The following is a 24,863-nucleotide window of genomic DNA, read 5'->3' as shown; positions in this document are numbered from 1 at the left end:
ATTTTTAGGGTAACATTTTGCCACTCATTCAGTATAGGCAAGCTTGTGACAGAGCTGACACCTCGAGACAACAAAATAACTTGTTTTTTCCATTGTTTGCTGCTGAAAATTTGTGTTTGAAACCCATTGGTTTCTAGGATATTGTATAGATCGATACAATCTGAATTGGATTCTAGGATATTGTATAGATCGATATTGCATAATAGTGTACCAGAAATTTTATGAAAGAATCATGACGCTATATATAATATCCCAAATGGTTTGATAAACTGGCAGCTAAATAAAGTGTTTAGTTAACAAGGCCAGTGAACTTTATTCTTAGTGTGTTAGCAATAGGAAAAGGCTACTGGGGTTATAGAGCGTGTTGCTTTTGTTTTCTATTCCATGGTCATATTATTTACTCAGTCCCCATTTAATTTTTGTTTAGTATGCACCTAGTCTTTTCATGAATTCATTAATTCTTACTGACTCTCCTGGGTAACTGCCATCTGTTGATTACCTTTTTTTGTTAAAAACTGGGGAATTGGAAGACAATGAATTTGACTTTCTTGCTATTCTTGCCTGCCTTTGGTTTTGATGTAGTCTACCTTCGATTCTTGAAACTTGGTATAATTTTAATTGTTTTACATTGCACCCAGTCATTTTCACATATAAAGTGAACAGTACTATTTAAAGCTTATCTAGCTCTTCGTTTAGTGTCCAACCCTGGCTTTAATTTGTCTGCAGTTCTTTTGGCAATGCAACATGTTATCTTGTTTGCTTTTATTTCAATGTAGGTACACACTGACTTGTTGGTACAATAATTTTGAATTCACTTTCGTTGTCAATATATTGTATCAGCTTTCACTTAATGGACTTTCGTTTTTCTAATTTATTTTAGTGCACTCATCGCTGATGAATCAGTTTACATTTATCTGCATTACTAGTCCACTAGGCTGTCAAGTGATACAAATGTTCATTGTCTGATTGCATTGTTACTTATTTGCTAGTTCCAAACTGTACTTGTAACAGCAATGCTGGAAATCTTGTTTTTTGTACCAAAAAATGAACTACTTTGTATGGATGATTATATTTTAGCCTGAGATTTCAACACTGATCCCTCTAGTAGCTGGCTAGTAACATCTTACTAAACTTAAATATTCCTTGGTTCTCCCTCTGGTTTGTGTGGTCTTTCAGACAACAACAATGAAGAAAGAAGTACTTTTTTCTTTTTAATTGTAAACTGTTTCGGTAAAAGCACTAAAACTGAAACAAGAACTCGGTGACTGCTATAATACTTAAAATGACTGTCCTTTCAAGTCTGCTTTCAAAAACTGACTAAATTTCAGGTTGCCAGTCTTCCCTTCATACAGTAAACATACCATTGGATTGCATATAAAATGACTGTTGTACTTCCCTATATATGCAGTACAGCAACAAGTCAGCGCTTAAAAAGAGAACTTACACAGTATGCAGTTTTCTCCTCTGCCTTGCATCATTATTTTTTTCTTCCTTTAACATATTTGCGGGTACTATTATGCAATAAGTGTTTAATTCCTCAACACAGGTCTTTTGGTATAAATTCAGTAGATATCAACTTCTATTGATACTCTTTAAGAATATTACTTAGCATTGAACAACTGTCCAGCAAAATATTAGTCTTTGCAGTCCCCAGGATTTCACTCCTTGTTTCTCACATAAACTGTCTCCCTCACTGACAGAGCTAAGCTATGTAAACGCTTAAAAACTGGTAAACATATTAAGCTAAATTGGTGGTGGTGGGGAGGAAGGAAGGAGAAGTCTCAGGGCAGAATTTGACCCACTGGTATGTTTTTACAAATACATGACATAAAGCTTTGGGGGAAGTGGTTCTCGACTTTTTCCATACTGAGACACCCTCCAATCTATCCAGGAATGAGGCATAGTCTCCTCTTATTTAGCAATATGGGAAGGGCAAAGGTGTCATAACCCCCGACACCGTTTTGCAATCCCCAACTTGAGCCACCTGCATTTTAGGGCAATATAAAGATGGTTTTTGAATTGTTTGTGAGTTGGTGGTATTGCTGCTGATCCTTTTAACTTATGTAAATAGCTTGTTTCTTTTCTTAACAATAGTAAACTTGAGCGGCTTATTTTTACTTTTTCAGTTTATTATTTATTCAGTACCTTCTAAGAGCCTTGGGCTCTTCATCAAGTCCAGCACTTTTGAATGACTGCTTTTTGTGAAACACATGGCAGAGATAATGCACATCTGATATTCGAGTAATTACTAGTTCTTGAATACACATCTAACTTAAATCCTATTTCTCATTCCTAACTGATCGAAGTTTATACCGAACAATCTATTTTTGATCAACAAGTTTTGAGGAAGCAGCACTACATTACTCTTAGGATCCTACATACAACTTTCTGCAAATGTGTATCAAAAGAAGTCACAAATTTATTGTAATCTTTTCTGATTGATGCTGTAGATTAGTTTTAGGTATCCTTGTGTTCGCATTCTGACCTTGTAATAGTTTCTAATAATTTGGTGGTCTCTTTCCAGGGCTCACTCTGCACTAGTGGTAGGGGAGTGTTGCTGTACAGATCTGGATGTGGATTATTACTATGTAGCCAACAATAATAGAACACTGCAGATGAACTCACTAGAGGCCACATTGCTCTCCCACAGCTTTTTCCTGGGAGGATGGTGAAACTATATGGAGTTCTAGCCATCATCTCCTCTAATGGGGAAGGAATTTGCAGGTCTGCAGTGGGGTAGGGAATCCTGTGTGTTCTGAGAATTTATGAAGCTGCATTGAACGTAGCTTGAGACAATAAAACTGCTCACATGCCCACTTGCCTGACTCAAATGTTAGTAGTCAGTTGAACTTGAAATGTATTTAATAAAGAGAAGATGATGAAAATGAAGAGGGAGATTTAAAACAAACCAGAAACTTGCTGAGGTTCCTGGCCCAATTTTACCTTTGTGTGGAACCTGTCTCCAGAATAAAAGCCCATTACAATCTTTCTTTAACTAATGGCGAGGGAAAGAAGAGCTGTTTGCATTGGAAACTTGGGGACCATTGAATGAAAATAGATCATTTATATATTTAGTGGCCTTTATATTCCGTTTAAATGCACGTCCTGTGCAAACTGCCTCATCCAGTGAGGGATGGTAAGTGAGAAGTCTGATATCCTTGAACTTCCGAGACTCTCAAGGGAGAGCCCTGTGGTAAGCGCTAGGAAGGTTTTATGTTTTCTTTATAATAAACACAACTTGCAAAAGGGCAAAGATGCAGACAAGTTAAATTTTGAGGTCAGTTAATTTAAAACTTTAGCTGTATATCTCAAATACCTTCATCTAATAAGTGAAGTAGTGGCAGGTTATTTATTTTTTCTTAATTTAAAAAAAGAAACATGAAAATAAAGAGCCTCTGTTTTGTGATTAGAATGGGTTAAAAAGTCCTCCTTGGCACTTACAAAAACATATTGAAATGACTTAAATACTCGCAATGTTATTTTTCATGTCCTTCTATTTGAAAAGAAATATTTAGAAAGGGCCAATGCTTTGTGATTTGCATCAGGTTGCTTTACCATCTGTCTTCCTTGGCAGTGCCAGCAAAAGAGAGAGAGAGTTTGCCTATGCCTATTGCATGATCATCTTTCTTCTGAGGCATTAGTTTATTTTTACAGCTCTTGGACTCTTTTTACCTCCCAGGATCCTAATGGGATTCAAAGGAAAAATAGTTCAGACAGTCTTTATTCCAACTCATCTCTAAACTGCCTTGGGGGATGCAAGGATGATTCATGAGAATCTTTCTCTGGAGCTAGTGATGGGCCTCGTTTAAATTTCCCATTTTGTTCTTCCTCCACAAGCCAATGAAAACTTTACCATAGAAACAGCTAAACTGTTCTTCTAATGGCCTGAAGCAAATATTTGTAATGATCAAAGTAAGAACAGGAAACTTCTGATTTCTAGTTTTGTACATTCCATCTTGCTGCATTGGCGCTACAAACAAATAGCAGATCTCCTAAGAGTGTGAGACCACAATGTGTATACACCCACACAGAGAGAGAAATATGCTGATAAATGAGATCCTTCTGGTTATATTGCAATAACTAATAGCAGTTTTCCCTGCTGAGAAAGCAGATGTAGGTGTGCTTAAATTCTGTAATTGTACAGTAGTCTTTTAAATATTTAGCAAGATATTGACTCTGATAATCAGGTTAAAAACACTGACCTTCCTCTGTGGTATATTCAGCTAAATTTACATTAAAATGGTTAAACCTTTAATCACAGGTACTCCAATCACCCTTTCTGTTTTCTGATACAGTTTCTGTGTGTGGGGTGAAATGCCTATGGGTTAACCTTAGCCCCTTGTGTTCAGTGGAATCCAAATCTTCCAACATTGTATCCATGGCATCTCTGATATTAAATGTATTGTGGTCTGTTTAAAATATTTTTCATGGTAGCTATTTTGACAGAAATTGTAATCGCCTGCAAATAAGTTAGAAGTAATTAAGAAAAATCCATTCATTGTTAGCAGAAGCTATGAACATTTAGGATGTGTTTTACAGTCAGTGTGGTTGTGGTACCTATCTATGTACTTATATGATCCCCTTCGCTATAGTATCTAGATGGGCTGAATTTAAATATCCACTATCTCCTGGTGTCTGCCTAGCTTGAATTACCTGCATATTATTTCATTTCCTCATATACCAATTTCCAGAAGTTCATATTTCTGGGAATTGTTTTATTGTGCCAGTCAACTAGCTGGGACACTCAGTGTTGTAATGGAAATGCCAACTAATTAGTCAAACAATTTTTCCTCTTTCTGCAATTTCATTCCTATATGTAAATTCTTAATAAGTGGCACTTCTGGTCAGTCACAGGTTGGCATTAGTTGAGAAATACTTATTCTCTATGCAGGTCTCCAATCCAGTCTCTCTCATCTGTCTTTGTAGTTACCAAAGTATTTCTTAATCTGTGTAGCATGTTTTTTAATGTGTGGCAATGTGGGAATGATAAAATAGAATACATCTTTATTTTGTAATATTCAGTGTCTTTGATAGAAACTGTATCCCAGAATGTTTTACAGAATTAAATTATAGCTATCCAGCAAAATGAAAGAGAGAGAGAGAGAGAGAAATGTCATGGTAATACTATGCACCCTTGATAATTAGTTTTAAAGCTAGGTATTTGTTAAAGTATTTCACACTCTGGTCCCAATATTGTGTTTTGTTCCTATTTTACCTCTAACATACAGTCAGCAGTATTATTGGACCCAGTCCAGATTCTATACACCAGAGGTGAAATCCTGGTCATATTGATGTCAATGTGAATTTTGCCATTGAACTCTGAGGCTGGGATTCACCTCAGGTCTTTGTAATCTTAGCTGGTGGACAAATGTAGCAATTCTGTTTTGGAAGTTTGTTTAAAAGACTTCTTTTTTTCCAGTGAGTGTCCTTAAAGAATCAACATCTACCATACTGTTATTTCTGATATTCCCTATAATTAGACCCGGGACTACAATACTGCCAAATACTTTGGTAAATTGAACTGCTGTTGATAGTAAAGGTTTTTGTTAATAGTGCTTAATTGTATATGCTTGAACTGTATTATTGTTTCTATATGGAATCTTGAAAAGTGGCTTGTATATTGATAATTACTAATAAAAACAAATATTGATATGAAGGCAAGCAGAGAATCTTCATTTTTATACTCACGGTGAAAGTCAGTCTATAATTCCCTTTCCCACTCTTTTTACGCTTGCTAAAATGATGAGCAATTCTTAGAAATCTTAATTTTCTGTATGGTTACTCAGCAAATATAGAATGTTAGGGTGTTAATATCGTTTGACTGAGTATTTCAATTCCAAGGAGCACTTTATTTTTATTTAATCTCTGAATGGCCCATTGTTTCTTTATAAAGTGCTCGTTGACTGTACTGTGCTGTGTTTTTCATCTTGTCATGGTTCTTTGTGTTTGAAAATATATTTTAGCACTGAATAGGTGGTCTTTTAAAATTCGTACCCTTTCAGCTACACTCAAGGATTTATACTGCCTGACTAAGACTATATTGTGAAGATGTAATGTTCCACCTGGCTTTGCAGATTGGTTGTGCTTTGAGTTTCCTCTCTGTTTCTGTATGGTAGATGAGCATCCAGCAACTTAAAAAGTATGAAATAAATGCAACCTGCTAAATGCAATGGTTACACAGTAGATTCCACCATTTGGGTCTCTATCAGTACCAAATAGATAAGAATGTGAGTCATGTTTCCTGCACTAGAGATGGCAAAAAAAGAGCACTGTCTGTACAGACACATGTTGAAAGGGCTTCATGCTATTAGAATTCACGGTTTAAAAAAATCTAGGTTCAGATTCTGATATCCTAAATCATGTTGTATAGCATTTTATTCCCCAAATATTCCCATTAAAATCAGTGGGACTATTTTTAAGAAGTAAGGTGCTTCTCAGTGAGAGTGGGAGTGGCAGAGTCTGGTCCTTATTCATTTGAAACAATGATTGAGCACCAGACTGTAAACGTCTTACTCCTATTGGTGAGCAATTACTTGTACAAATTATCCCATAGGGTTCAGTGGGATTATTTGCATGAGTAACTACTTAGCAGTGTAAGTAAGAACTTTTCAGTCTAGCCCTTGACTTTTCAGCAGCCTGTTCAAGTAGGAATGTACAGCAATAACCAAAATATAATGTGTTTGAGCAAAAAGCTACTTCCACTGGTGAAAATTAAAGCCTTTAGGCCAGCTTTTGTGGCAAATGTTCTAATAAAATGAATATAAATTGCATTCTTATTCTCATTTGGAAAATGTATTAGCTTTGCAAAATCATTATTGCTTCTACACCAAATAGTGCATGTTTTAAAGAAAAACTACAGTAGTTTATTGTTTGGAGAGCTATGTGTTATTTGCTCACCGTGACCCACATGAGTACATGCCCATTGGCTTCAATAGACCCAGGATTTTCCTAGAGAGACGACTTGCATAATTCAGGGCTATCCATTTGAATTAAGGGTTACAATGTTGATCGCTGAGTTTACAATATGTAATATTAAAAATGTATTTCCAATAGCTTTAAAATAACTTCTAGATTCAGTATCACCATCAGTTTAATTAACTGAAAGTGTTTTCCCCTCTAAATAGAATTTGATACCTGGTTTTTCTCAGTATTTTCAAATAGGACCTTCATTTTCTCAGTGTGAATCTAACTCACAAAGCTGTTGATGACACACTTGTTTGGTTAATTATTAATTTTTGTGTGTGACCTACTCTCCTTTGTATTTGGATGTAGTGGATAGAATAATTTCTTCTACATTGAATTGTTTTCTTCAGAAACATATACAAAATAGAGCATATTAAGTAGCATTTTCAAAAGCATATAACTGATTTAGGACTGTGTACAGTGTGGGATAATGCACACTATGGGGGGTGTGATCTGTAAAGCGCACTAATGTGTTGCATGTTAACTGACCTGTTAGCCCTGTTGGTGCACACTAAATATTCTCTAGTGTGCTTTAACTTAGTGCTGTTTTTGAAAAAGTGACTTAGGTCTACATCTTCCATAGTATTTAAGCATCTAATTCTCAATAGGAGTTAAGTGCCTAAGGACCAGATCCTCAAGGTATTTAGGTGCCTAAAGATACCAGTCATAAAGGGGTTTTTAAAAACATCTAAGCATGGTAGGTACCTAACTCCAATTGATTTTCAAATCAATTGTATTAGGTACCTAACCTGCTTAGAAAATCCCGCTAGGTGCCTTTTGAAAATCTGGCTCTTAAATCACTAAACCATTTATAAAAATATAGCAAATATTGTAGTAATAGTGCACTCTTGCAACCTTTAAGCTTCTTCTTTCGTACGGCATTTGAAAAGCATTGGGTTGGGATTATAACTGAATCATAAGACTTGAAAGCCATTCTAATGCTTCTGGGATAGCTAGGTGGATCTCCCTCCTGAATGCAGCAGTTGTCTGTGATGTGTCACATGATTTGTACCTCACCACAGTCACAACCTGGTGAGTCTTTGACTTTTTTTCCCCCCATTTGTGGAAGAAATATCCACACCTTCCGTGCATTGTCTGAATACGGTTGAGTACAGTCCACTGCCTACAGGGAAGGCAGAATCCCGGGACTTCTTTCATTGGCTCTTTAATCAGGTCTTTGTTTGGTGCATCACAAGCAGTCCACGATTCAAGCCAGCGAGTGCTGGAGTCCTTTCCATTGGCCTGTAGTGTTGATGAAAGGATTCCTGGATTTGAGTCGGGAGAGTAGCAGTACGTTGAGACCTTGGTGTATCAGGTAAGCATGTCCAGAGTGGCCAGGATCTTATTGTATTCCCAGACCACAGCAGCGTCTCATCTGATGCTGGCTGGCAGGATGCCCACCAAAACTGGGAGGCACAGTATTGGCACTGATTTGAGAGAGCCACTAAAGATCCTGAATGTGGCATTGATTTCAGCGTCAACAAAGATGAGTGTGGGAGCTGTTGCACCAAACTGGTGCATGCTACTCCACTGTTGACAAAACCAGGACTTATACTGACGTTTGAAGTGTGCGTGGATCACATCCCCAGGATGTGCCATCGAGTTCCGGAATGATGTTAACCCTGGTTTTTATCTTCTTACTCATGAAAGTAATCCCTTGAACCTGAGTCAAAATACAAGTTATGCTTTGGTCAGACACAAGTTAATGGCTCAATGCAGGAGTAACTGGGTGAAAATTAATGGCCTGTGACATACAGGAGGTCAGACTAGATGATCTAATTGTCCCTTCTGGCCTTAAGCTCTGAGTCTATGAATAGTCAATGGAACTACTCATGGCAACAAGTACTACTTAGTACGAGTGAGAGTTGCATAAGCAGACTCAGTTGTTAGACATCAAACAGACATAACTGTGATTATAAAAAAAAACAGAGTTTTTTCCTCTATTTGTCATACAGTGGAATTCTTTTATAGTTCATAGTTTAATATCTAGTAAAACTTCAGAAAATGTTAATCATTAGCATCAGAGTGACAGGCACATCCATTATCTTTTTATGAACCTTTAAAGATACTATCAAGAGATGGCATTTTTAGTCTCTTTCTGCTGTGCCACCACTGTTCTCTGGTGAGCTGCCTTCTGTGTTTCCTCCCACTCCCCATTTGAGTAAAGATGATAAATGAATGGAAGATTATATATTATTGCCTAATTAAAAGTACATTAAAGTGAAAGTAAAGAGGGGGGAATTAATAGCAAAAATCAAAATGCTGCAGTAGAAAATCATTCATTTAATATTCCTGATGTAAGAACATATAGAGGAAATGCAACTCACAACCCCTTTTGGGGGGCCTTAACAACTGCATATTGAGGCTTCTAAATTTTTCCCAGTACCTAGTAGTTACTTTGTGGCACTTTAACGGCTTTGTGGGATTACATTATGCTACATGTTATGTAATCAGTACAGTTTGCCGTACTTGATCCCATCAGTCTTGGGGCATCAATGCTGTCTGGATCACCTGAAGCATGCAAAGTAAGTAGTTTCATTCTCATAGATAGTAGGGGTAAATGTTTACAAAAATATCAAGGTCCTCTGACAGCATTCATCTATTTCCTATATCAATGCATTTATGATACCCTGATTAGGCTTGCTTACAATTGTGCAAGCATTTGAGTCACCTCTTTCTTTAATTTAACAAGTGACCTCAGGATAACCCAGATCATATGAAGCCCAACCACTACTCACCAAGATTTACAATGTCCTAATTTCCTAGGTCAGTTAATAGGATTAACATTCAGATCTCAGACCTGCTGTAATTCATGACATTTAAGTGGCTTTTTGTGAGGTTAGCCAAAAAGAATCGTGTATGCAGTGAAGCAGAGAGAGACGAGAAGATTGCCATGCTTCAATCTGTACCATCAAAATGACAAAATGGACTTATAGTAAACAATAGGTTATTGACTTGGTATGTTTAAAGGGTCAACTGCAGTGCACAGCAGGCAAGATATTTATGAAATGAGCACCCTGAATATACAGTGCACATATAAAATGAACCGTTTCTTTTCTATCTGTGCATTTTCTGGCACACCAAATTGACATTATCCATTTGTTTAGATAGATGATAACTCTTGCTTTTCTATTTTTAGGGCATGATGACACTATTGTTTGCTGCTAACGCATAGAGCTCTAGCCTAGTACAAGGACATTTTAAATAGTAACTTTTCCACAACATTTGTCATTGGACTCTCTCTTTTATTAAAACTGGAAAAACAACATACCTTTAAAATTACTCATTTTGGCACAAAAGCAGTTTTTGTCACTCCTGTAGAGAGAAATTACTCTTTGGTAAGAAATTCTCTTGATCAATATTTAATCATGTAATAAATGTATCTCAGTTTTGCCAAAAACCAAATTTATCTTTGGGAGTTTATTAAAGTTCAGCCTGATAATTTTGTCTGCAAAATATGCAGGAGGAAGCGTGCACTGAGGGCAAAAAAAACCCCAGGCATTCTGCTTCCCATAGAGCAGACACCAAAACAAGATCTCTGACTCCCTAAACTGTTACTTTTGCCCAACTCCTGCACATTTTGTTAACTTGCAATACTCATCTAGCTGCATCTAGTAACAATCATGCTCCTCAATGCAGTGTCTGAGAAAACTACTTTTTTCACCATTGTTTGGTCTTTTGTGCAGAATAAATTGTATTATACAGGCAACCATAATGACCCAAATCCATAGCTGCATTGTTGGGGTGCGGGCAGCTGTGGTGTAAAGGTGGGTTCAATGAGGCCAGGCTTGTCCCCAAGTCTATAAGAGACTGCAACCTAAACCCTTCTAACTTATGCTGGTTGCCAGTGTTCCCAGCCACAGTCACATCCACTTTTCCTAGGCAGAGGGATGGAGGTAAATTAAGATCTCTTATGCTGTCTGTATACCTGTCAAGGTTCCTTCCCCACTCTGAACTCTAGGGTACAGATGTGGGGACCTGCATGAAAACCTCCTAAGCTTACTTTTACCAGCTTAGGTTAAAACTTCCCCAAGGTACAAACTATTTTACCCTTTGCCCTTGGACTTCCACTGCCACCACCAAACATTTATCTGGGTTTATTTTTATTAGGAAAGCGTTGTTTGGAAACGTCTTTCCCCCCCAAAATTCTCCCAACCCTTGCACCCCACTTCCTTGGGAAGGTTTGGTAAAAATCCTCACCAATTTGTATAGGTGACCACAGACCCAAACCCTTGGATCTTAAGAACAATGAAAAAGCATTCAGTTTTCTTACAAGCAGACTTTTAATACAAATAAAAAAGAATCACCTCTGTAAAATCAGGATGGTAAACACCTTACAGGGTAATTAGATTCAAAACATAGAGAATCCCTCTAGGCAAAACCTTAAGTTACAAAAAAGACACACAGACAGGAATATTCATTCTATTCAGCACAGCTATTTTCTCAGCCATTTAAAGAAATCATAATCTAACACATACCTAGCTAGATTACTTACTAAGTTCTAAGACTCCATTCCTGTTCTGTCCCCAGCAAAAGCATCACACAGACAGACACAGACCCTTTGTTTTTTCTCCCTCCTCCCAGCTTTTGAAAGTATCTTGTCTCCTCATTGGTCATTTTGGTCAGGTGCCAGTGAGGTTACCTTTAGCTTCTTAACCCTTTACAGGTGAACGGATTTTTCCTCTGGCCAGGAGGGATTTTAAAGGTGATTACCCTTCCCTTTATATTTATGACAACACCACTATAGGACCTCTCTACATTGGCATAATCTTCCTGCATCTGGCTATGCTGGCTGTGTGGTCACTGCAGAATGGCACTGAGTAAATGCAGTACAACCCAAAATCTAGGCTAGTACCTGTGAGCTGCCTTTGCAGTCGAAGTGGATCTGGCTTTCCACTTACACTTCTCTTTCACTGGTGTATCTCCACTGACTTCTGATTTACACCACTGTGTGATGAGAATAAGGCCCAATATATAATTACACAGTATAGAAATGGAGTGTCCGGTTTTCTAAGGCTTAAATGAAATTACTCCTACATACTATAGTTGCATTCAGTAACAACATGATAATTGATGGTCTGTGGGCATTACCATTCTAAACTCTGCTGCCATTGTGCATGCTAATTTCTAACTGTATAAAAATGACTAAATTCTATGTTTTGCACATGTAGAGCTGCTAGCATATATAAGTAGCAGCTCCATCCTACAGACTGATATGATACTTCCTTGCCACAATACTTCATAATATATTTCTGTGTCTAACAGCAGCTCTATATTATAGCTTGTAGCAATACCTTTAATGCCTCCAAAGAGCCATATGCACAGTAGATTTACAAGATTTCAGGATGCAAAACTCTCTTGACAGCAATAAGGGCAAACGAGGGCCCTAAATTATTTCTCTGATTTGATGCGTGGTCCCTGTGTAAATATATGCTTTAGTGGGCCACCATAGAAAATTGCACAGTATAATGTAGCAATTTGCATTACACTCCAACTGAGAATAAACAGAAGACTTCAGATTCTGACATGGCAGTTTCTTAACTTGCACCCTTCGAAATCCTGTCATATAAATAATACTTTTTGGTGAAAAATGTCCCTGAATGCATAATTACACAACAGACATGTTAGAGCACCGAAGGAGCTATTGTAGCCTAAAGGGTAAATGATATGCATTTTTTGAAAGTCCCTGTAATGTATTTTGAAAATTGTCTTTAAAACAGTGCTTATTATGTAAATATATCACCACCTTTGGAGCATCGTAAACATCTCTTATGCTGTACACATTAGCAAGCTAAATACAGTTTTAGACAAAACCATATAGGAACTTCTTTTCTTTTCTTTTCTTTCTTTAAAGCTGAGCATAAAAAAGAAACAGGGAATTATGAATTAAGGCTAACGTCTAGTTCTCTAACTTACCCCATTATTATTATTTATGGTAGTGCCCACTGTGTGCTCAGTGCTCTTTAAATGTTCCAGAAAGACAGTCCCTTTTGGAAGAGTTTACAATTTGAAGAAAAAAAAAAAGGCAGACCAGAAGACAAAGGTTGTGGGTACAACACTGTGGGAACAAGAAGTAGCTATTGGGTCAAACCCTGCATTTTAAAGCTCAGCAGTAAAATACAGGATTCTGCTGTTTGGTGTTGGTCTGAGTGCACCAATAAGACCAACATACCATGATAAGGTGCTGCATTTTCCTTCAAGGATGTGGAGGAAAATAATTGCTACCTTACAGCAGTATTGTGAGGTTTGATTAAATATTTGTGATGCCTTTGCTGCTCGGCATGATGGCAAGTGCAATGTATATTAACAATAATTTCTCGTGCAAATGAATTTGGTGGATCTTCCTCATGTTTCAGACTTTTCTCAAGAGTTTAGTATTGCTCAGAATGAGAAGCAAGCATGCTTGCTGAGTCACTGGAATTTGTACTTGCAGACTGAAGTAGTTTTTGATTGTCTATGTGTCAGGGATCCTGAGAGAGAAAATAATAAAAAAAAATGGTGAGCAAGCAATCTTGTTCAGAACAATTCACTTCGTATGCAGAAGTTCCACTTATACTGAAAATCATTTTTCCTGCTGTATGTTTTCATCTATGGGCAGTTTGGCTTCCTGAAGTCTTTCCATATTCATTAGAATTTCTTCCATCTTTTCACAAACCTTTCACGAATATTTACAGGAAGAGATTTTACATTATTGCAAGTATACAGGGGAATTGTGGGGGCGGGTGGGGTAGGGCCAGGGGGAGATCTTAAGCTGAAGTGCAGCTGTGAAAGAGCTAGAGGTGGGAAATACTTGGATAGGCAGAATGCCATGTACAGTTCTAGTGCTTTCAATAAAAAATGAAAGCCAGCCACATTCCTAAGCAATTTACCGTTCTCCTTATCTAGATTGTGCTCCCCTTGCATACACTGGTGATCACTTGTACAAATCGCCCCATTGGCTGTAACCATGGACAGTGGACAGGTTTTAACCTCAGTTTCTGAAATGCTTGTTTCAGACAGTACTTGCAGAAAAAATGGTTTATCTGTGTCAGTGACCAGGGTGTGGGCAGTTGGTCCTTGTGGTTGGAGCAGGAGTCAGTAGTCTGGATTCAGAGCCAAGGATCAGCGGCTCCAGAACCAAGGGTCAGAGCCAAAATCTGAAGTGAGGAATTGGAGCCAAGGGCCAGGACTCAGGTTACCTAGAGTGAGCGAAGGCAGGAGCAGGGCTGGGAACAAGCCGGCACAGAAACTATTGCAGCCATGGGCAAATGCTTTGAGCAGCCACTGAACTGCTTACCAACAAACCTTGTGTAAGTTACGATTCAGGCTGCTGACTCAACCAGTCAGGCAACCTGTGACAGGCCATCTGCACTTGTTACATTGCCCGGAGACCGGCTCTGTTGTAGGCCCTGATTCCTGACACCCATGACTTCCGCCTATTGACAGTGATCAGCATGGAGCAAGCCTAAAATCCTCTGGCGTTGGTACTAATAAACTGAAATATCACAGCACAACTGAAAACAGCTCAGCACTGAGGTTTTATTAAGGCAATAGGACACAATAGGGCATCCTTTATGGAGCCATGAATGCATGCCTCGTGTGTGTTGTGAGGCATGAGGCCAAAGGCTGTGTACTTTCAGCTACCAAAGAACCATACTAATGATCCTGTAAGTTACACCCAGGAGTGTCTTAATGCTCTTATAATAAGGAACTTTATTATATGCCTTTTAAAAAAATCCTCTTTTACTTTCTATAACCCTTAACTACGAAGAGTTTATGGTGGATGAAAAAGGGCAAGTTATATAGAAATAAAGACTATGGACTTTCCTCTCCACTTTTAGTTGTATTTTAAAACACTTCCTTATAATGCTTCTTGAGCTTGTACCCCCTTTAGAGGTGTGTACCCATTTTACCTGCCATCTGCCTAGCTGTCATTGTTAATTGTGGCTCACACACATGTTGGTGTCTTACTCATTAGCTTCGTAGGTTTGTCTTAAAAACTTCAACTGGAAACTGTTTACTATTCTATTTGTCTTTTTAATGGAAAAAGAAAGATAAGGGCTGTGCTAGCAGTCCACCCTTTGCTCTAGTATTTCACCCACTGTGTAGACAGGAGTTATGCTTTAAAAGTTCAGTTTCAGAAAAGAAGATGTTACCTGTGCATATCCAGGTTCCCAAGACCGATAAAGTTACTCAGTATTTGCAATATTCCCTAGATTCAACATCTGTAGTTTTATTTATAAAAAAAATATTATGGAGGTGATGGTCATGACTCTGTATTTGTCTGCATTCTGAAATGGGTTTAAAATAGGTTATAAATTCCTGCTTTTTTTCCCCCCTGCATAGGCAATCTTTCTGTATAAAATTACAGTGTGTGTTAGTTTCTGTAGACCCCTGAATTTTCCACATAGTTGGTTTTTTTTTTTTGTTTGGTTTCTTTTCATAAATGTTTAATAGAAAGTGTTTGATCTCTGTCTGACTTTCATCCATGTCAGCCGGACTTCTTCTGTTCACAGCTTTCTTTTTTTTAAAAAAGTCTCTCTACACAAAAACTGGCAGAGAGGTGAATTCTGAGTAGATCTGGTGTAACGAGTAGTTTTGGGGAAATGGTTTAAGGTTAATAGACCATTATTCATAACTAGCACACCAAACTACTAACCACCACCAAATATCCCCAACAAATAGCATTGAGAGGTTGTAATGTGACGAAGACCGTTTGTAGAATAGAAGTTGGAGTAGACTGGTACATTTTCTTTCAAGGGGGAAGTTTGGTTAACGGGATGCCACAAACTTCCTATTTTTTTTATTTTTTACCTTAATAGATAAATCTGTGTGGACCTAAGCTTTCTCCTCCATGAATTGGGGATAATACTTTTCTACCTGACAGGGGTGTAGTAAGGATAAAATTCATCAAGGTATGGCAGATACTATTGTAATTCCCATAGAAATGAAATCCCATGAATGAAAAGAGGTACCATCCTTCCTCAAGCTTCCAGGCATGGAGAGGAAACATCCCCACTGCATTACTTGAGAGTGAACCAGCTGTGGAAGCTGGTGTAGGGGAGGAGAGAGAATGGCTCTGTCCCCTCCCCTGACAGCTCTGGAGGGTGGCTTATGTCCACAGACTGTTGAATTCAGGAGAGCTCCAGGGGGCTGGAGGCAATTAGCACTCTCTTTTCTCCCTAATTTCCACACCGACAAAGGGACAAGTCACAGTCTGCACTTGTGCCAATGAAATCTGGGTCTGCTTGAGTTATTTGCCAATTTCCTATATTAAAACTACTAAGTACAGACTGATATTATATCTCAATTTTTTCCTTGTTTTCATCATGCACAGGTTTCTCTTCAACTTCCTCCCACTCACCTGAACTTTCCTTTTGCACAATACTGTGCCTCTCCTGACCATGCATTTTTCATATCTCTTGCCATGTACTAAAAAAAAATCATTTTGGTGAACACAGGTTTCTTAACTGAAAGCTACCTATGCCATGGATGAATTCATCAGTTTAACTACATTAGTGAAATTCGAAAACCTTACCAACATACCTGGTGCAAGTTGAACATGGAACTTAATGCAGCATATGAGGAAAAATGTAAATTGCCAATTACCGTTAATAGCATTCTGCAATTGACATGTGTCAAGTGGATTGAAGGTCCTTTTAATAGTTCCTTCTAAGTAGGTGCAAAAGAAAAGGAGTACTTGTGGCACCTTAGAGACTAACAAATTTATTTGAGCATAAGCTTTCGTGAGCTACAGCTCACTTCATCGGATGTAGGTGTAAATAGCGCAACATTTTGAGCTAAAGTAGTCACAAAAAGCAGGTTAAATGTCTCATGCTTAACAACTTGCAGAGTCTAGAAGGTTGTTTTAAAGACATCTTTGGGTATTGCTCTCTGAGATGACAACTGATAAATAGCTTTGTTTTGTTTTCCCCCAAGAGAGACTGTTTACATGCGTCTGGGACCTTTCATTGCATTTTCTTCATAAATCTGTCTTTTGTTCTCTATAAAATGATACAAGATTAAAAAGAATAGAGAGGGGAAAACAACTTTGGTAATAAACTCTGCATTATTCTGTAAAGTGTTTCCACCAGTGATTATACACTTGCTTTAAGTGTGATGTTGACAGGAAGGATCAAATGAACAAATTGAAGTGGTTTTTTCCCCAAATTTGTTTTGTCTATTAAACTGCTCATTTTGCAGAAAGAATTCATTAGTAGTTTTAATAGTGGAAGGAAGCTTCAAGACAAGCAAGATGCTGGTAATACTATTGTAAGTAAAGCAATAAAAAATTCTCATTGAAATAGGATTTTCTGTACCATTTTTGTTATATATTTTTTATGCTGTTTAAAGTACATCAGGTACAAATGAAAGGTTAAGAGTAATAAACGAAGGCTGTAATATGAATTGATGGGTATACTGCACTTTGATCTTTAGACCATTAAGAGTCCACCTGGGTCAGCACTGGTAGTCAGGAGACAATCAGTGGTTCAGTGCACTATAAAATTCTAAATGCATTATTTCATGCCATTAAAAAAAAGCACTGGTTGGTGGCAAAATACCGGGGCGGGGAAGAAAAGGAGAACATACATGTTTCAGATCAAAGCCTTCATCAAAGTCAAAGTACAGGTTCAGGAAAAATTGCAAGTTTCATTACTGTGACTAATTTAAAGAGACAGTACTTTGAAGTGGCTTGAACAAAGTATTGAAAGAAAGCATTATGCAATCATTAAAACCATACCAATCTAAGATGTGAATTGATATAAAATACCAGACAACAGTGAAGACAGTGAAAAAGATTTTCTGATGATGAAAATGATTTTGTAACTAGAATTAATTTGCTGACTACATGATAATAAAAGTCCATATTAATTCCCATTGCTAAAATTACACTCATAGTATTCCAATAAATTCCTTTGTAATAAGTTTCTTTTTCTTGTCCTCCCCCTCCCCTTATCTCCCATCCCTCCTCCTGAAGAGATTTCTTGTTCTGATTAAATTGATTAATTTCAGTGATTCTTCCAACCATAATTACCTTCACTATTGGCCATGTTAAGATGTTACACCCGCACAAGTGAGTAAAAATCGCTCTTGCGCCCCTACATTGGCTATGCAGACTTTGGGTCCAGGTAGTTAGGAGTAAGAAGGTACTCATCTGTTTACTACCTCCCCAGAGACAGGTGGGAGATGAGGGGATAGATTTAAATCCAAATAATTTAAATCATTGATTTTAATCATGATTTAAGTCAGCAAGCAGGAAACCTTGGTTTTAAATAATCAATTTTAATCTTGTTTTGCATTTTTACTTTTTATTTAAGGAAGCTAAAGGAAAGGTTGGTTCTCATAGTTTGGTAACATTAAAATGTTCATTTGCAACTAAATATGGTCTTTCCACTGAATTTGGTACTCCTTTTTGCTAATGAGGCAGATACACTATATCAGGGGTGGCCAACCTGAGCCTGAGAAAGAGCTAGAATTTACCAAAGAGCCACAGTAATAGGTCAGGGGAGGGGGGAGGAGCAAGGTCATGGCAGGCTCAGGGGAGGGGTGGGAAGGGGTGGAGTGGGGGCTGAGCCCATGGCAGAGACAGGGGTGGAGCAGTGAGCACCCCCCATCACATTGGAAAGTTGGCACCTGTAGTTCCAGCCCCAGAGTCGGTGCCTATACAAGGAGCCACATATTAACTTCTGAGGAGCTGCATGTGGCTCCGGAGCCACAGGTTGGCCACCCCTGCACTATTTCTATATACACTTATTTAAGCAATTATATGGCTTAATATACATTTATTCAAATTATTAATTTTCACATTCTTCTATTACTTATTGTTATTGCCACATTTCTTATTTATTAGATTATTAAATTTTGTATTTGTAATTTGTGCCAAGCTGCATTTGGATGGAAATTGGAATTCAATTAAAAATACATAAAACAGCATTTTATAATAGTTTTAACTAATAAATACCATTTTAAATGTGCAGAAAACATAAGGAAAAAACCATAAGTTTATCAAAACATGTTTTGCATTTAAAACTAACTGATTTATTAAACAAAGGAAGTGTTATCTATAGTTAATGAATTGAACTGTTTGTTACGGGTCACCATGACCTTCAAGATTGTAGAACTAGTAGAGATCATCCTCTCACACCTCCTTTTAATTCATAGATTGGAAGAGGAAAATAAGCTTCTGCTTTTTCAATTCGCAATCAGTTTCTCAATTTTGAATGAACTAATCATTGAACAAAAATGAAATGAAGAAAGTATTTTCTCTGCGGAGGAGGCTACTGCTGTCAAAAGCTGGTTTAGCACTTCAACAAACTCTCTGGTTACAAGTCCTTAACTGGTATCTTCCACTAGTTCAGTAGTTTCACTTTCTTTAAAAACTTTTCTAGAAAACATGTATTGATTAAATATTACTTTTAGTTAATGTAAAAGGATTGTATTTGATTTATTTAAGTTCATGCCTTAAAATAGCTTATCATTTCACATTTGATTTTAAATAGGTTTATTTTTAAAAGAAAAAATGAATTTTACATTTATTTAATTCAGCTTTATCCACTGTGTAAATCATAGAATCATAGAATATCAGGGTTGGAAGGGACCTCAGGAGGTCATCTAGTCCAACCCCCTGCTCAAAGCAGCACCAATCCCCAATTAAACCATCCCAGCCAGGGATGGATTGGAACAAAATATTATTCCTTAATTAAAAAAATATATGCACCAGATCTACCCCTGAATATATTATGGTTTCATATATTTCTAGGAATATCACATAGTGCATACAGCTGTTAATATGTAAGTCACTTTTTAAAATTTGCCAGTGTCTTCTAAGTATGAGCTTATTCTATACTTATCCAAGTCAATGGAAAAATACCCATTAACTTTAAGGTAGTAGAATTAAGCCCTAAATTCTTACTATGACGTAACATGTAAGTATATTTATGGAGTCTGGCAATATGTTTAATGGGAAAAAAACATTTTGACCTTGATGAAGGCATTGAGATGAAACATATATTTCTATATCATATTGACAGATAAAGCAGAGTTGGTCACAGAATTACTGCAGAAAAGGAAAGGAGTACTTGTGGCACCTTTAGAGACTAAAAAATTTATTTGAGCATAAGCTTTCATGAGCTACAGCTCACTTCATCGGATGCATTCAGTGTAAAAGGAAGAAGTCTTGAATAAATATTTATTCTTTTGGTATTTGAGAAAAAGACAAATTACGTAGTGATGACGATACACTTGCCATTCCAATAGTAACTCATGAGGATGTTAAACACCAGCTACTACAGTTAGACATTTTTAAATCAGAAGATATGGATAAATTGCATCCCAAAGTTTTAAAAGAGCTGATGATTTTCAGTAACTCTTGGGATGCTGAAAGTTCCAGAAGACTGGAAGAAAACTAATGTCAATATTTTAAAAGGGACAACTGGAGTAATTAGAGGCCTGCCAGCCTGATATTGATTCCAGGCAAAATAATGAATGGCTGATATGGAACTCAATTAATCAAGAGTTAAAGGAGGGTAATACAATTAATGCGAATCAGCGTGGATTTATGGAAAATAGAACCTATCAAACTAACCTGATATTTTTTTTGAATGGTTGATAAAGGTAAAAGTGTTGACATAATATACTTAGACTTCTGTAAGACATTTGACTTGCTATCATATTACATTTTTATTAAGAAACTGGTTTTATATATGAAATCAATATTTAATACATAAAATATTGGAACAATATTAAATCAATATGGCACCTCTTAAAAGGATTAAAAACTAGAAAATATGTTTGTAGAGATAGAGCTCAGTCTGTTTATCTTAACAAAGAGAAGGTTCAGGGATGACTTGATTACAATCTGTAAGTACTTACATGGGGAACAAAACTTTGATAAAGGGCTCTTCAGTCTAGCTATAAAAAAAATGGCTGAAAGTGAAGCCAGACAAATTCAGATTAGAAACAAGGACCCTATTTTTTACAGTGGGAGTTTACAACCATTGGAATAACTTACCAAATGTTTCAGAGTAGCAGCCGTGTTAGTCTGTATCTACAAAAAGAACAGGAGTACTTGTGGCACCTTAGAGACTAACAAATTTATTTGAGCATAAGCTTTCATGGGCTACAGCCCACTTCATCGGATGCATGCCCACGAAAGCTTATGCTCAGATTAACAAATTTATCTCTAAGGTGCCACAAGCACTCCTGTTCTTTTTACCAGATGTTGTATGGATTCACCATCACTGGAAATTTTTAAATAAGGATTGGATCATTTTCTGAAAGAGGTGCTCTTGTTCAAATAGAAGTTAAGTTAATTCATGTTCTGTGGCCTGTGTTTATACAGGAAGTCAGGCTAGAAGAACACAATGATCCTTTCTGGTCTTAGAATCTATTAATCTAATTTTTCCTGGAGTTAGCTATCAAGCAATGCTTGATCGGCAGCAAGAGAAATCTTCAAAGGATTCATGAAGTGAAGAATCAGAAGATATATTATTCATAGTCCTATAAAATTTTACATTGCTCCCATCATTATGAAATCAACCTTGGGTTTAAACCAGCTCCTGTTTCTGTCACTATTCTGCCATTTGTCTGCCAGGGGTTGAAGGATCTGTATCTTTGTTTCCCTGATTTTTTTTTTCTCTAGAAAATGTGTTGCCACCTTTTGAACATTTGATTAGTAGGAGAAAATTGATAAATTATGAGGTTGAGTTGGCACATTGCACCATAACTTTATGATAAACTGTGTTGGTTTTGTTTGACTGAAGAGAAATCTGCAGTATCCTTTAAAACTGATGTCTCATCAAAGCTGAGACAATTCTAGAAATATGAAAATGGGTTGCATCAGTTAAAACTCTTAGCATGGACAAATGTCATTGCACATTCATTAACTTTCTCCTTGATTCCCTCTTCTGGCCCAGTCTCTCCATAGGGTGGTTTCATTTTAAACTCTATATTTAGATTGACAATAATCAAGTTAATGCATAATGGATGAGCCAATCTTGTTGCTTTTACTCAGTCAAAATTTCTAATGGCTTCAATGGGAGTCATGAGTTAGGACCACCACCCTAATCCTGCAGTGAGATCAGTGTGGGCAGATACTTGAGCCTTTGTAGATCCCTTGGCTGTGCTTGGGTGGGAAGGTGCAAGCCATCTGTCTGTTAACTCTTCAAACTCATTACTGATTTACTGTTTGGTTTTTGCTGAGGTGAAGGCAAAACATATTTTGGGACTCTGAGAATCCATATACTGCATGCATAGGCAGTCCAAATGTGTAATTATTTAGAGTGCAAAAAGAGGGTAAATATAAAGTGTTTCTGTGTATTTTCATCTGAGTAGGGGTCCTATAAAGGTAGCCAGCCAGTCAGGCAGCGGCACAGAAGCCAGCAAACAGAGCTGTAAACAGGGGAGTTTGAGTGGGAGTTTGCAAGGGGAGTTTGTATTGCGGTGCTCATTTGGGGTTTGTTTTTGCTGTGGGTGCTGGTGTTTTGGTGTGGTTTGTGTTCCCCAGATTAACAGGATTTAGGTGGGAAGGCTATGACAGATACAGAGGCAGCAGTGGGACTGACCCATGTAGTGGAAGACACAATGAAGATGACTGGATGTGGAAGCTGCGGTATGTACATGATCCTGGAGGGGGTACCTGGAAAGAGTTTCGTCTGCATGAAGTGTCGTCTGATAGAGCTGATGGAAGAAAAGATCCGAGGATTGGAGATGCAGGTGGAAAGTCTGGTTGAGTTTAGAAGGGGGTTCGAACGGATTATGGAGCAAAGACATGAGGCGGCTGAAGGGAAAAGCTCAGACTTGCAGATGGAAGCAGGACTGAAGAATTCTGAGGGGAGACTGCTGGGTGAAGAAAATAGTGGAAGCATGTGACTAAGAGAACCAGGCAGAGGAAAAGACGGGCTAGTGAAAGAGAAATAGAGCTCAAGAACAGGTTTGCAGAGTTGGAAAATGAAGAAGGGGCTCAGCAGAGGGTCACTGAAGGTGGAAGGGCAAGGAAGAAGAGAAGAGTGCCTAGTCCTATAGGAAAAGGGGAAGAGTCAATGGAGACTACACCAAATAAGAGCCCCAGGAAGATACAGGATGGGTTGAAGAGGATTACAAGGGAGAATAGGAATGGAAAGAACTTGCAGCCAGAGAGAACAGGGGATAGACCGGAGAATCGCACCATCACCAGGAAAAGGCAGGTCTACGTGATCGGGGACTCCTTACTGAGAAGAACAGACAGGCCTGTAACCAGAGCTGATCCAGAGAATAGAAGGGTATGCTGTCTTCCATGTGCTAAGATATGGGTTGTGGACCTGAGGTTGAAAAGGATCCTAAAGGGAGCAGGATAGAATCCACTGATCATCCTTCATGTGGGAACAAATGATACCAGTAGATTCTTGCTGGAATGTATCAAGGGAGACTATGCCAGGCTGGGGAAGATGGTTAAGGAAATCGAGGCTCAGGTGATCTTCAGTGGGATTCTGCCTGTTCCTAGAGAAGGGCAACAAAGGTGTGACAAGATTATGACTATCAACAGATGACTCAGGCAGTGGTGCTTTAAGGAGGGCTTTGGGATGTATGGCCACTGGGAGGCATTCATGGACAGAGGACAGTTCTCTCGGGATGGACTTCATCTGAGTAGGGAAGGAAATAGACTTCTAGGATGGAGGCTGGCACAACTGATTAAGAGAGCTTTAAACTAGGAATTTGGGGGAGATGGTTGGGAGATGTCCAGGTAATCTCCACACTGGATTTTAGCATTGAGAGGGAAGAAAACAAAGTAAGAAAGGATACAGCCATGGGTAGGAGAATGGACATAGGGAGGAAGGGCAGTGTGGATACCAGTCTAATAGGTCATATTGGCTGTAAAATGTCCGTGCCTCATCAGGTAAAGAATGTGAGTGAGGACAAACAGCAAAAATTAAGATGTTTGTATACCAATGCGAGGAGTTTAGGTAACAAAATGGAGGAACTAGAGCTACTGGTGCAGGAAGTGAAACCAGATATTATAGGGATAACAGAAACATGGTGGAATAGTAGTCATGACTGGACTACAGGTATTGAAGGGTATGTGCTGTTTAGGAAAGACCGAAATAAAGGTAAAGGTGGTGGAGTAGCATTGTATATCAATGATGAGGTAGAATGTAAAGAAATAAGAAACAAGTTAAATAAAGTTTGCGGATGATACAAAGCTGGAGGTATTGCCAATTTAGAGAAGGACCGGGATATCATACATGAAGATCTGGATGACCTTGTAAACTGGAATAATAGTACTAGGATGAAATTTAATAATGAGAAGTGTAAGGTCATGCATTTAGGGATTAATAACAAGAATTTTAGTTATAAGCTGGGGACACATCAATTAGAAGTAACAGAGGAGGAGAAGGACCTTGGAGTATTGGTTGACCACAGGATGACTATGAACCACCAATGTGCTATGCCATGAAAAAAGCGAATGCGGTCTTGGGATGCATCAGGCGAGGTATTTCCAGTAGAGATAAGGAGGTGTTAGTACCGTTATACAAGGCACTGGTGAGACCTCATCTGGAATACTGTGTACAGTTCTGGTCTCCCATGTTTAAGAAGGATGAATTCAAACTGGAACAGGTACAGAGGAGGGCTACTAGGATGATCCGAAGAATGGAAAATCTGTCTTATGAAAGGAGACTCAAGGAGCTTGGCTTGTTTAGCCTAACCAAAAGAAGGTTGAGGGGAGATACGATGGCTCTCTATAAATATATCAGAGGGATAAATATCGGAGAGAGAGAGGAATTATTTAAGATCAGTACCAATGTGGACACAAGAACAAATGGATATAAACTAGCCATCTGGAAGTTTAGGCTTGAAATTAGATGAAGGTTTCTAACCATCAGAGGAGTGAAGTTCTGGAATAGCCTTCCAAGGGAAGCAGTGAGGGCAAAAGACCTATCTGGCTT

General features: G+C 38.0%; 1 protein-coding gene across 22 annotated transcripts in view; it reads left to right on the top strand.

Moving 5' to 3' along the window:
- NLGN1 (neuroligin 1) overlaps positions 1–24,863 on the top strand; it is a 563,945-nt gene that overhangs the window by 290,645 nt on the left and 248,437 nt on the right. The window lies entirely within an intron of this gene.

This window comes from Chelonia mydas, chromosome 9, assembly GCF_015237465.2.
Source record: "Chelonia mydas isolate rCheMyd1 chromosome 9, rCheMyd1.pri.v2, whole genome shotgun sequence".
In the NCBI taxonomy this organism is placed as follows: domain Eukaryota; kingdom Metazoa; phylum Chordata; order Testudines; family Cheloniidae; genus Chelonia; species Chelonia mydas.
Note: the sequence above shows the minus strand (reverse complement) of the source record. Positions and strands in the feature narration are given on the sequence as shown.